Source organism: Oryctolagus cuniculus, chromosome 2 (assembly GCF_051225735.1).
Source record: "Oryctolagus cuniculus isolate XC-2025 breed Fujian yellow rabbit chromosome 2, ASM5122573v1, whole genome shotgun sequence".
In the NCBI taxonomy this organism is placed as follows: Eukaryota; Metazoa; Chordata; class Mammalia; order Lagomorpha; family Leporidae; genus Oryctolagus; species Oryctolagus cuniculus.
This window is the reverse complement of record NC_142868.1, coordinates 45,599,418-45,613,022: the sequence shown is the minus strand read 5'-3', so window position 1 is coordinate 45,613,022 and position 13,605 is coordinate 45,599,418. Positions and strand designations below refer to the sequence as shown.

The following is a 13,605-nucleotide window of genomic DNA, read 5'->3' as shown; positions in this document are numbered from 1 at the left end:
TCAGCGCAGTGCACCGGCTGCAGCGCGCCGACCGCGGCGGCCATTGGAGGGTGAACCAACGGCAAAGGCAGACCTTTGTCTCTCTCTCTCTCTCTCACTGTCCACTCTGTCTGTTAAAAAAAAAAGTCAATAGCCTCTTCCATAGCCTTGGCAGCTCATGACAAGAGCCTTGGGTGACTACTGATGTCATAAATAAGAGTGTCAATTGTTAAATCAACAACAGGAATCACTGTGCACTTGCTTCCCATGTAGGACCTCTGTCCTTAATGTGTTATACTATGAGACTTAACACTAAAACTAATCTTCAAACAGTACTTTATACTTTGTGTGTCTGTGTGAGTGTAAACTATTAAATCTTTACTTAGTATAGAGTTGATCTTCTGTATGTAAACATAATTAAAAATGAATCTTAATGAAGAATGGGATGGGAGAGGAAATAGGAGATGGGATGGTTTGCGGGTGGGAGGATGGTTATGGGGGGAAGAACTGCTATAATCCAAAAGTTGTACTTTTGAAAATTTATATTTATTAAATAAAAGTTTTCTATTAAAAAAAAAAAGAAGTCAATAGCCTCTGGAGCTTCTCCCTCCATTTCTCCTGGGTTTGTTTGCTTTCCTCTGTGCACTGACTCTGTTTTCTTTTTTTTTTTTTTTTTTTTTTTTTTTTTTTTTTTGACAGGCAGAGTGGACAGTGAGAGAGAGAGACAGAGAGAGAAAGGTCTTCCTTTGCCGCTGGTTCACCCTCCAATGGCCGCCGCTGCAGCCGGCGCACCGCGCTGATCCTGGCAGGAGCCAGGAGCCAGGTGCTTTTCCTGGTCTCCCATGGGGTGCAGGGCCCAAGCACCTGGGCCATCCTCCACTGCACTCCCTGGCCATAGCAGAGAGCTGGCCTGGAAGAGGGGCAACCGGGACAGAATCCGGCGCCCCAACCGGGACTAGAACCCGATGTGCCGGCGCCGCAAGGTGGAGGATTAGCCTATTGAGCCACGGCGCCGGCTCTGACTCTGTTTTCTAAAGACCAGTTTGCTTGGCATATCTCTGTGCATACTTGGATGTCCAGAATTCTTTCCCCAAAATCTATACTCCTATAAGTTATTACATTGAGCACTTTCCCATATGTGACTCAGTTTCACAGTGTCTTTCTTCCAAGTTTCCAGGTGAGGGGGACTGCAGTCAGCTGGGACCAAGGAGATGAGGCCAGCCAGTAAATAAGGTGGCTCCTTCCAGAGGCTTCTGGTGTTCAAGGTTCTCTAAGAAAGTGGTATGGGGCAGGCCCACCTCTGTTCTGTTCTAGCTTTCTCTTAATGCACAGCCTGGGAGGCAACAGGTGATGATTCAAATACTTGGGTCCCTGCCATCACAGGGGAGACCTGGATGGAGTTCCTGACTCTTGGCTTTGGGCTGGCCCAGCTCTGACTGCTATGGGCATTTGGGGATAAACCACCAGATGGAAGATTTCTCTCTCTGTTGCTTTACCTTTTAAGTAAATAAAAATAAATAAAACTTCGAAAGGTGGCATAGTGGTAGGGAGTTAGGTTGATGGTAATTCACAACTCTAGGATAATAATACTGTTGATGTTGAAAGGTAATTAAGGACACCCAGCTTTGAGCACCAATTACTCATTTATATTTTTTAAAGTTTTATTTATTTGTTTTAGGATTTATTTTTACCTATTTGAAAGAGTGGGAGATAGAAAGGTAGAGACAGGAAGAGAAAGAGATCTTTCATCCACTGGTTTACTCCCCAAATGGCTGCAATAGTTAAGGCTGGGCCAGGCCAAATCCAGGAGTCTGGAACTTCATCCAGGTCTCCCATGTGAATGGCATAGCCCAAGCACTTGGGTCATCTTCCCCTGCTTTTCCAGGTGCATTAGTAGGGAACTTGATCAGAAGCAGAACAGCTGGGACTCAGACTTGCACTCGTATGTGATGCTGGCATTGTAGGAGGTGGCTTAACCTACTGTGTCATAACACTGGCCTCTAAAAGTTTTTTATTGAAGGATGATATCCATATGGAAAAGGATTCATCTACACATATGCTGAGTGTACAGCTTGATGCCTGTTGACAAACAGCATACCTGTATACGCAGTGCCCAGCTCAAGAGCACCATTATTAGTTCTCAGGGAGCCCTTTTGGTCCCTCTAGTTACAAAACACATTAAAGATGATTAGTTTTACCTGTTTTTATGTCAATGGAATCATACACTATATACTTTTTTGTGTCTGGCTTCTTTTGCTTGATGCTGTGAGATTCAGCAATAGTGTGCATAGTTACAGAGCATTCTATATTCTTTTTAAAATATTTATTTTAAAGCAAGAGTTACAGAGAGGCAGAGAGAGAGAGAGAGAGAGAGAGAGGTGTCTTCCATCCACTGGTTCACTCCCCCAAATGGCTGCAATGATCAGAGCAGAGCTGATCTGAAGCCTGGAACTAGGAATTTCTTCTGGATCTTCCACGTGGATGAAGGCCCAAGGACTTGGACCATCTTCCGCCATCTTTCACTGCTTTCCCAAGCGATAGCAGAGAGCTGGATTGGAAGTGGAGCAGCTGGGACTTGAACTGGTGGCCATATGGGATGCTGCACTGCAGGCTGCAGCCTTACCTGCTTTGCCACAGTGCTGACCTCAGGTTATACAGCATTCCGACTCATTGCTGTGAAGTGTTCTGTTATGAGAGCGCACCATACCTTGTTTCTCTGGTCTACCACTGATGGACATTTGGGTAGTTTTCTATTTTTGTCCATTCCTAATGGTGCTGCTGTGAAACTTTGTTGAGCATATACCCATTACTGCCGACTATTTTTACTACCAAAGGCTTATTATAAAAGGTGAGGTGAATTATCTTCCATCACATGTAACTGAATTGATGGTCTCTTATGGATGAGTGAGTATTGTTTGACTTTTTATCTGGTGACTTCTTTTTATGTGGTGACTTTCATGGTGTGAGGGCAGAGCACATTTTAAACATTTTGCAAACATAAAAGAACTCCCTATGTTTTGATAGGTGCTCAACTATTTGCCGATCAAATGAATGAATAACTGGCATGTGTTCCTCTTATGTGAACAAGCCTGCTGACTTACTGCTTAGCCAAAAGTTGATTAATTAAGAGATTCATCATGACCCAGTGTAGGCCAATTTTTTTTTTAAGACAGAGTTACAAGGGCTGGCACTACAGTGCAGCGGGTTAAAGCCCTGACCTGAAGTGCGAGCATCCCATATGGGTGCCGGTTCGAGACCCAGCTGCTCCACCTCCTATCTAGCTCTCTGCTATGGCCTGGGATAGCAGTGGAAGATGGCCCACGTCCTGGGGCCCCTGTATCACTATGGGAGACCTGGAAGAAGCTCCTGGCTCCTGGCTTTGGTTCGGCACAACTCTGGCTGTTGAGGCCATCTGGGGAGTGAACCAGTGGATAGAAGACTTCTCTCTGTCTTTACGTCTCACTGTAACTCTGTCTTTCAAATAAATAAAGTAAATCTTCCAAAAAAAAAAGACAGAGTTTCAGAGATGTAGAGCCAGAGAGAGAGAGAGAGAGAGAGAGAGAGAGAGAGAGAGAGAGAGAGAGAGAAGTCTTCCATTCCACTGGTTCACTCTCCAAATGATTGCAACGGCCAGAACTGATCCGAAGCCAGGAGCCAGGAGCTTCCTCCAGGTCTCCCACACAGGTGCAGGGGCCCAAGGACTTGGGCCATCTTCCACTGCTTTCCCAGGACACAGCAGAGAGCTGGATCAGAAGAGGAGCAGCCAGGACTTGAACCGATGCCCATATGGGATGCCAGTACTGCAGGCTGGGGCTTTAACCCGCTGCGCCACAGTACTGGCCCCTAGGCCAATTATTACAGTCCTCTTAGAATTTGGAGCCTCAAGGAGACTGGATATTGTTGATGGTGGGTCCCTGTGATTGTGCTCTTAGAAAACCCACAGGCTCTTGCTGTTGGGTCCTACAGGCATAATCGATCCTGCTCTTCCCTCATTCCTTGATGCAGCCAGAAGAGCTCCAAGTATGACTTAAACAATGCAAAATTATTTTGGATTAAGTTCCCAAATACAAAGAAGAGAAAAGAAATGTTGTAACATGTCAAAGTAAGGCAAGCTCAGTGAAGACTAGTTTCATTGGGCATCCTTTTCCCTTGGCTTCTTTTTTGAGGAGACCTACTGTGGATATTTTCGAAGGCAGAAACTATGCTATTAAGACAGCAGTTCAAGAGAGGAGTGATGGATCCTGAACCAGAGAAGTAGATGTGAGATTGCAAAGGATGGATGGTGCAATACCTACAGGGAAAGGCTTTGAAGTCTTAGAAATGGAATCTGGGGGCTAAAGAGAGAAGTCAAAGATGATGTCACATTTTGTGTTTCTTTGTTAGGAAAGATAATGGTAACATTATTTTAAAAAAGGACACTCAAGGACAGCAAAGACGGAAGGAATCAAGATGAGTTCAAGGTATTAAGTTTAAGGACCTGATGAGACAACCAGATTATTTTGGTTGCGAATATGGGCTTAAGAGGAAGATGTGGAAGTGGGCACCTTATTTATTTAGCCTTTTGCAGTCTCAGTTCCCTGTCTATATGTTGATAGCTCCTAGTCAGGATGGAAATGCCACAGTACATATAAAGGGTTTCACTTATTGCCTGGTAATTAAGGATTCATAAAATATGTATTAATAGGATGATGATGATTTGTGTCTAGAGGGTCACTGGAAAATGGGGACTGGCGTGCTGTGCAAAGGATCTGCATACAGATGGAGATGATACAAGAGGGTGTGGAGAGGTAAGAGGGAGCAGTCCAAGTCAGCATGTTGTAAGCCATACCTTTTAGGAAAATGAGACAGAATGGGAGCTTGAGGAGGATACTGAGCTAGAACTCTTTGTGAGGAAGGAGAAGCTGGAAATTACAGTCACAAGATCCAAAGGAGGGGAGTGTGGACTTCGCAGCAGCCAAGATTCTAGCGAAGTCGTCGGTACACCAGATTTAAAGCTTGGTTATCGTTAAAATCAAATACCTCAGTGTCAGAGGCAGCAATGTGTTAGGTCACTCGCATGTATAAGAAGCCCAAGTCCTCTGGGTAGCAGGCATCTGCATGTCGACTCTTGCCAGTATAGCATGAACCAACACTTGAAAATTCTTTCCTGTCTTCTCTTTTGTCTCCTCCCACACTGCCAGGATGCTGTCTGCTGCTGCCACCCACCTCTGGAGGACAGCCAAACAGATGAAATGTAGGGGAGAAAAAAAAAAAAAAGACAAATAATGATACACAGGCAACAGTTTGCACATTTTTGTGGAAAGCTTGTGGGTTTCAAGCTTTGCTTTCCCTCATCAACATAACTGGCAACATTGGTTTTTGTGTATGTATGATGGTGCTAGGAGTTTGAAAGTGTGTTACCTTATAGTGATAAGGGAAAAGAGGAAGGAGGCTCCAGGGGAGACTAAAAAGAAGTCAGGAGTGGCAGGTATTATGCGGTGGGTTAAGCCTCTACTTGGGACCCCTGCATCCCATATTGAAGTTCCAGTCTGAGGCCTGGATACTGTGCTTCAGAGCCAGCTTCCTGGTGGGGGTGGGGAACATCTGGCCCTTGGACTGTATATAAGGCCTGCAGAATCATTTGGTCTAGCCCTGCCAAGGTCACCGCAGGCGGGACTTGAAATTCAGTAAACCTATAGCAGGCTAATTTGTTAGTTGATGATTTTGTATGGCCACAAATGATGTTATAAATATCCAAATGGCCCTTGGCAGAAAAAAAGTTCCCCACTCCTACATCCTGGGAGGCAGCAGATGGTGGCTCAAGTGCTTGGGTCCCTGCCACCAGAGTGAGAGACCAGGATGGAGTTCCTGGCTTCCTCCTGGCCCAGCCCTGGCTGCCACGGCTATTTGGGGAGTAAACCAGTGGATGGAAGATGTCTCTCTGCCTTTCAAGTAGATGAAAATAAACATTAAAATGTCAAGACACAAAAGGAAAAAGAGGAGCAGAATGAGGAGGTGCAAGTTTGGCAATAGACAGATGAAGGATGTGTTCTAGAAGACAGGTTGCTAGGACTTTTTAATAAAATTTATTCGAAAGGCAGAGTGACAGAGTCAGAATCTTCCATTTTCTCATTCACTCCTCAGAAGGCTACAACTGCCTGGGCCAGGCCAAAGCCAGGTGTCTGGAACTCCATCCAGGTCTCCTATGTGGGTGCAGGCACCCAAGCACTTGGGCCATCCTCTGCTGCTGTCCCAGGCTCATTAGCAGGAAGTTGGTTGGGAAGTGTAGAGGGAGGCTGGAACCAGCGCTCTTATTTGGAATGGGCCACAATGATGCCTCCCCCCAACCCTTTTGTTTTGTTTTGTAAATGGAATTCTTAGCCCAAATTCTCCCCTGTGGGAATCAGTCTTCATTTTGGCAGCCTCTTAGTGACAGCACTGGGCTTGGACTCCACCAGGAAGGGTGAGTAGGTGGGTGGGCAACTGTGAGCTCTGTCTCTAGGGTGCAGTTCTTGTGAAAGCAGCAGGCCACCCAAGCACAGGGAAGGCAGCCAGGCCCACCCTATTTTCTCCTGGCCTAGTGTGTTTGGGGTTCCCTGAAGTAGCAGCCCAGTTCTTTGGGGATTATAACATTAAGCAAATTGTATAAAGTATAATTGAAGCAAATTTCAGTTTATACTGCAGTTTCATATTTTAAACGGTGATTTTTAATTCATTCCTGAATTAACAACAGGTGTCCATTTTGGGATTGGGCTATCTCCTCCTCCACCTTACTTCCCCTGCCGCCCCCAGTCACTTGTATCAGTTATCCAAAAGGTCTTGGCCCGATTTCCAGGTGTGAACAGCAACTGTCAGGGGGCCCTTAGACTGCAGAATATGCGTGTGCACTCATTCACAGAGGTAGGCTCTTAACTATTTGAAACGGCATTTAAGCTTCTTCAGTATTTAAAACGAAGTTGTTGCAGTGGATCACCCTCCACACACAACTGGGTCACCCTGTGGGTTTTGCAAGGTCCCAGGCTTTTTTCTTAAGCATCCCTGCCGCCTGGTCTCGTCTTTGTTGTTAAACAAAGTGTTTCAGAACTGCAGGCCACGGCTGGGCATGGGTCACCTTATTTAGGAAGGCCTTTCCTCCAGGATGGGTTTATTTTTAGACTTGAGAGGCTTGAATTTCACCATCCCTGCTCTAAGCGGCGGGGGCGGCCCTGGAGTCGGAGCGGGCTCCAGACCTGCTGTGAGCCTTCTCCTCGCGCTGCACGGGTGGGTTTTCCTGAAAAGGCGAGGTGGCACCGATGGGATGCGGCTTGCAGGCTCGGTCGGCTGAGAGCGCGTCCCTCCTCCGTTCCTGCCTGCGCGCGCCCCGCGTTTCCCACAACCCCTGGCGGTCGGCCCCGCGCCCCCGAGACCAGGAGCCCGGCGTCGGTCCGAGCGGGCGGCCCTGGGCGCTCTCAGGAAAGTAGCGAGTGCGCTCGCCTGGCCCCGCCCGCGAGCGCCGGGTTCGGCTATTTCCGGCGCGGCGCCCTTCGGCAGGTTCCGCAGTCGCCTGTCGGAAATGGCTGCCGGCCGGCAGGGGGAGCGAAGGATCCAGCAGATCCGGCGCGGCCTGGAAGGCGCGCGGCCAGCGGCCAGAGCAGCTTCTGGGAATTCCAGTTTCGCTCAGGCGGCGGCGGCGGCTGCGGCAGGTCGTCCCTGAACTACAAGCCGGTAGGACTCCTGGCGCCGCGGGAGCTCGGGGAGCGGGGCCACCCTCCGCGGGGCTCGTGGGAGGCATCCCGGTGCTGGCTTCGAGAGCTGGGAACGCGGCGGCAGGACCAGGACTGGCGGTGCCGGGTGAGGCTGCTGCCCGGGCGGCGGGAGGCGTGCAGCCGCGGAGCGGAGTAGGCCTGCCCAGCGAATGGGGAGCTTGGGCGGAGGACCACGAGGCCCTTACCTCCGGCAAGCTGGGCTAACGGGTCTCCGTGGGGCTGGAAGCACCTCCTTCCCACCCCCACATGCCCCTTCTAGCACCAGTTTTGGTGCCTGTGGACCCATCTCCACCCCTTTATGTGGCCCCTCGGCTTCGACTGTCCAGCCTCTCCTCCCTGAAGCCCTCCACCCCTCTTCGTCCGCGGTGTTTGTGCAGCTGCTCGCGGGGAGCATCTTCTGTCGCAGGCCAGCCCGGGACTGCCCCACCCCCCCACGCCCCCAGTGAACACACTCGCACAGCTGCCCCACGCCGCCTCCACACAGTCTTCGGCCGCTGCCGCCCTTTCTGTGACTCTCTTTGCTAGCCTCACCTCTTTAACGATGAGCCCACGATCAGAATAGCCACTTCCTGTCCAAGAGTCCAGGTGCTGCCGCTCCCCGCGTCCGGGGCTCCGGGGCACAGGCCTGGCTCCGAGCGCTGGCCTAGCGCTGCGTGGGTAGGAGCGGGGCTGCGGAGTGCCTGTCTGCACCACCGAGGATTTAGCCCTGCGACCCGGGTCAGCCTCAGGCCGGAGCCCTTGGGCTGCAGATGGGGTGCTGCTTTCTCTCCTCCCCACAGTGAGCCAGCGGCTCAGCTCCTCTTTGCTTATCTTTGACTCTCAAGAGACTTAGATTTGCTGGATTTCTTTCCCCCGACCTGTACTGTTTTTCTTCCCTTTTCATAATTTCCACGAGCTTCAAGTCCTCGTGGTTCGGCTCCTTTGGTAGAGGAGGATATGCAGAACCCCATATGTCTGTGTCCTCCTCCTCCCCCCATATATGATTTTTACTTAAGAGGGGTCTTTAGCATTTCTTCTACTCTGTCAGTATGGGTAGCTCCCCTTTTGAAGGCTAAGCCTTCTTTTGTGTTTAAAAGCCTTTGTGTGTTGTAATCATGCAGGCTGCAGGCTTTTTGTAATTTGCTCAACAGCCTGTGGCGCTCTCCCTACACTGACTATAACTTAGGTCCAGAGTGCCTGCTGCGGTAACTTGTGGGGCCGAGAGAGTCTTGAGTGAAGCCAAGCATTTCTGGCAACTTATTTAACTGGGGGACTTTAAAACATTTCATGATGAAAGAAAAGCTATTGTCTTAAACTCTTTCTTGGTGTGGAAAAAATACTTCTTTACCACGTGGGCATTCCTTGATCTTCTACCTGTGGAGAGGGAGCCTCTGGACTAGAGAGTGCAGGGTGCAGAATACTTGAACCGTGTTTAATAGCCAAAGATCTGAGGGCTGTGCATGCTACAAGAAGCTTGACAAACGTGTCTTCACTCCATTTCTCACTTTTCTAGAGGAAAAATTGTTACTAAATATTTGGAGAGAAGGGCCACATAAGTAGTTGGAGTGTCTTCGTGATTTGGCATCTTGGTTTTTAACCTATGAGTGAAAAGGCTTGAACTTGGAAAGGTACAAGAGATGGTTTGAAGCCATCAGAATAATGTCAGTAGTCAGATAAGGATGTACTCTTTCCCCCAGGGCACTAGACTGGCTGTAGGGTGACAGATCATTGGAGGGGTGCAGGAGTGAGGTGGAGGGCAGTATGTGGCAGGGTCATTGTCTGAACTGAACCTAGTAACTCATTTTCTGGAGAATGGTTGGCGGGTCAGGTAGTAGGAGAAAAGTGAAGAACGCACCAGATCTCTCACTGGAGGTTTGTGCCTTTGCATGCAGTTGCTCTGGACAAAGGTAAGGAATAGGAACCAGGAGCCTTTCATAAAGTCCTAAAACTGCCCACTAATTTCTGGTGGAACAGAAAACTTCTGTTAACATATCTCTTTTCCTTTTATTTTGTTTCCTCTTAATTTCTTTTAGAACTGCTAATCCAGGAGGCAAGAAATTTTTTTCACGAATTTGTAGGGTCCATGAAAACAGGGAACCCCAGGCAGATGGAGTAGGAGAACTCAAGAGCTATAGAGGTGGGCCCACCTGTATCTAAGCTTGATGATTCTACCTGAACCAGTCACACACTCCTGTTGCATTTTCAGCCTTTCTGCTGTCTTGGGTGATGTTACTAGGTGGAAGAGAAGCAGGATTAAAAAAAGCTTTAGTCTTGAAAGTAGAAGAAGAATGTGGAGATTCATTTAGTATCATAGCTCTCCTACACATAGACCAGAAACAGTGTGGATATAGTTGACATGAACCACAATGAACTGTTAAAATCTTGGAGATGGAGCCACAGGAAGATGCACTGTAGAGTCTGGTAGAAAGCAGCATATGTATAACGTGACAAAACCTAAAATACAGTAGTTATGCATCCAAATGATCCATAACCAAACCAATGAGGCTGTGTTCCATTGAAACTTTATTTAAAACCATGCAGCTGGCTATGTTTGCCAGTGCCTGCACTGGAGTATCACCACTCACACACATGCCATCACTTTTGTATATTCTTCCAATTTACTTGTCTGATATCTTTTAGACTAGTTAATGATATTAATGATTAACATCCTGAATGTTTGCTTTATTGACTGTTTTCTCTGTTATCCTATGCTCTTCGAGTGTCATTTTAACCCTTTTCTCCAATTTCTATTTAAATTTTTTTTTCAACAAAGTTTTGAATTCTGAGGGAGGAATAATTTAGGTTGGGAATTTGCTCTTAATATGTATTATAAGAGAGGGAAGACATGAACATGATGGTAGATTGCATCAAAGTCTTTAATAACTATCTAAGTTCCTTACTACCATGTGATACTTTCATGTGTTTTTTCCTTAGATTCTGATCTTTAAAGTCACTGAGCTATAAGAGGCTAAATGTTACACTGTTCCTTTTCTTGAAGGGAAAGGTAGATAGGAGAGAACACTGAGGCTTGGGGACGTTTAATTATTTGAGCATCTTGAGTTGGTCAGTATTTCCTGATTTGTCCCCTGGGAACTAAGTTCTTACATGATGTGACCCTCCCTAAGCACTCATTCCAGTTTGTAGAGTAGGTTCCAGGGGGTTTTCCTTAGAATGAGCTGTGTTTTGCCTCCCTATCGTTGTTGGCTGTTAAGGCCACATAGAAAAACTGTAATTCCCCAGGGCAATTTTTCCAGATGTTTGAAGATAGCCCTCATGATCCCCTGTGACATAAGTTGCAGAATGGTGTACGTAGATGAGTAAGGCCTGCCCAACTCACGTAGAAACTTAAACTGGAAGCCAACTTTTAGAAATGGGGAGATTTCACATGAAAATCTCTATTTCTGTCTTCTCTAGAGAAAAAAGTTTAGGATTTGGTGCTGCAGTGTTCACATTTCTGATGCCAGTGATCACCATTAAATGCTCAAGAAAGACTTCATTTTGCCAAGTCCCTCCCTGCTGTAGAGATTGCAGTCCTTTCCCGGGTGGTCTGTTCTGAGAGCTAGATGTGTCCAGTGCCCTTCAGCTCTTTGACTTGCCAGTTTGAAATCCCCTCATCAACTTCTTAGTCTTCTTTCTTCCTTTTAGTTTGTTAATGGCTCTCAGAGTAGCATTCACCATGGAATACTGTGTTGATTCAGGGTAGAGCAAACTTCCCTCTAATTTTCGACCCTTACTTTGTTTTAAAAACACACAATGAATTTAAAAACAAGGTGTTTCTTTTTAAGCAGTCACATACTTTTGACGCATTGAAATCAGTCAGCTGAAATCACAATTTAGTGTGCATGTATGCTCCTATTAAACTAAGTCATTTCCATGTAGTTTTGCAATCTAAGTCCTGAACTTGTTACATTTCATCTGCTTAGATATTCCAGACTGCTAAACATTTTTTTTATTCTGAGTTTTCTTCCAGTCTTGCTTTGTTCCTCCCAGCATGGCTCCCCTTATTTTTTGAAGCAGAGCTGTAAAATATTAAAGCACTGTGGCTTAGAATGTAGAGAACAGTTGATATGGCCCCAAACCATTATTAATAAATTCAATGGAAAATTAAAGGGGACATTGAAGGAAAGTGTTGTGCTTGAAATCTTGGAGGTGAAACAAGAGGAGGTCTGTAGACTAGCCTTGCTGCCTTGAGTTGATACATTGGTGAAGTAGTTCCCCTAGTAAAACAAGTATGTATGTGCTTTCTGAGTGCAAGGCTCTTGTAAGCCTACATTCTAGAATTTAAAAGGATATTTGAGGTCATCTAGTCTAATCCTTTAATTTATGAGTTAAAAAAGGAGGAGTTTATGAATCAAAAACAAGGAATTGTGAAGATAGGGGCTCTGATGAGTCAGAAAGATGGTGATGATAAAGGGACTGCAAAACTTGAGTCTGCAGTTGAATTCACCCATGAAGGTTGAAGTAAGGTGCCTGAGTCATGAGCCGGTGTATGTGTGGCTTAGCAGGCTTTAGCTTCAGTTTCTCCGTCTCACGTAGGGAGGCCAGGGTACCAGTGAGATCAGTTGTGTGTTTCCACAGCATAAAATAATAATCATGTTTTCTTGAGAAACAGTAGCCTTAGATCACTTTATTCTAGGCACTTGCTTGCAGATCAGGTTGACTTGAAAAATATGTTAGCAAAATCCATCTGAAGGCCTTATTTAAAAAAACTTTTTATACCTCTCTTCCCCTTATGAAAATAATGCACATTCGTTTTTAGGAGAGAGGGAGAAAAAAATAGGAAGAACACAGAAATTACCAAAAATAGGAAGAACACAGAAAGGTTCCCTGTGCTATTTTTGCTTCTATTTGTTTTTCTATTCGAAAATACATACATACTCATTTTTAAACATTTTATATCCTCCTGGATATATAGTTTTGAATCTGTATTTCCACTTAACATTATATTGTGAACCTTTTCTGTTTTATTAAAACAATTGGAAAGTGTACTGGCAGCATAATGGTCATATTTGTGATGTGGGTTTATTATACTTTATATTTAAACTTGCTCCTAGTCTTGGACATTTAGTTTGCATTTTATATATATATTATAAAGAAAGCTGAGGTGAATACATCTTTATACAAATCTTTGTTCATCTAGAATACATTCCTGGAAAGTGAAGTCCCTTACTCAAAGATATGAACATTTTAGGCTTTTGTTACAAATGGCCAATTCCTTGCCACTTTAATCTTCTTACTAACACAACACAAGGATACGTGTCACACTGTGGCTGCCGGCAGAGTTCAGCAACTTTAAAGTTTAAAGTTTCATGAACTTTAATGTTTTGTCTGAACATCCTTGAAGTTAAATTTTTTTCTAATTCATGATTCTTTGATGTCTTTGAACAGCCCTGTCTCAACTGTTGAGGAAGTTTTTTTTTCCATAGTATTTGTTGAACCCTGTATTTGGTGTAGGGTTAATCTTATGTGTATAAAGTTAATTGAAAATAGATCTTAGTAAAAAAATAAGAATGGGAATATGAGAGGGAGGAGGAAGAAGGGTGGGAGGGAGGGTAGGGTGGAAAGAATCCCTATGTTCCTAAATTTGTATTTATGAAATGCATGAAGTTTGTGTACTCTAAATAAAAGGTTTCTGGGAAAAAAAGACAAACTTAGATCTAAAAACAAAAAAATAATAATTTCTGGAGGTGGAATTGCAGGGTCAGAGGAACACAATTTCAGTACTTTCACATTGTGCTCCCTAAAGGTGTGCCAGTTTTCTCTCCACTACAGAGTGTGAGAATGTTTACCCGGATCTTGGCTAGTACCAGATACTGCAGTTTTACAACTCTTTGCTGATTTATAGGTGGAAAATGTTACTGTGTCCTGTTGGAAATGTACATTTCTTTGATTGCTGGGGTTAAACATTTCAACACATTTTTCA

General features: G+C 45.5%; 1 protein-coding gene across 16 annotated transcripts in view; it reads left to right on the top strand.

Moving 5' to 3' along the window:
• The window catches only part of EXTL3 (exostosin like glycosyltransferase 3), a 146,828-nt gene that overhangs the window by 72,991 nt on the left and 60,232 nt on the right, over positions 1-13,605 (top strand). For 2 of the 16 annotated variants that reach the window (XM_070068243.2, XM_070068237.2), the window contains exon 1: positions 7,575-7,788. The exons of 6 other annotated variants lie outside the window; for them this stretch is intronic. The gene's annotated coding sequence lies outside the window, so the exon portion shown is untranslated. Of the gene's footprint in view, positions 1-7,125; positions 7,789-13,605 lie in introns of those variants that run through there. 8 more of the 16 variants (XM_070068244.2, XM_051842532.3, XM_070068240.2 and 5 more) reach the window with 8 other exon arrangements.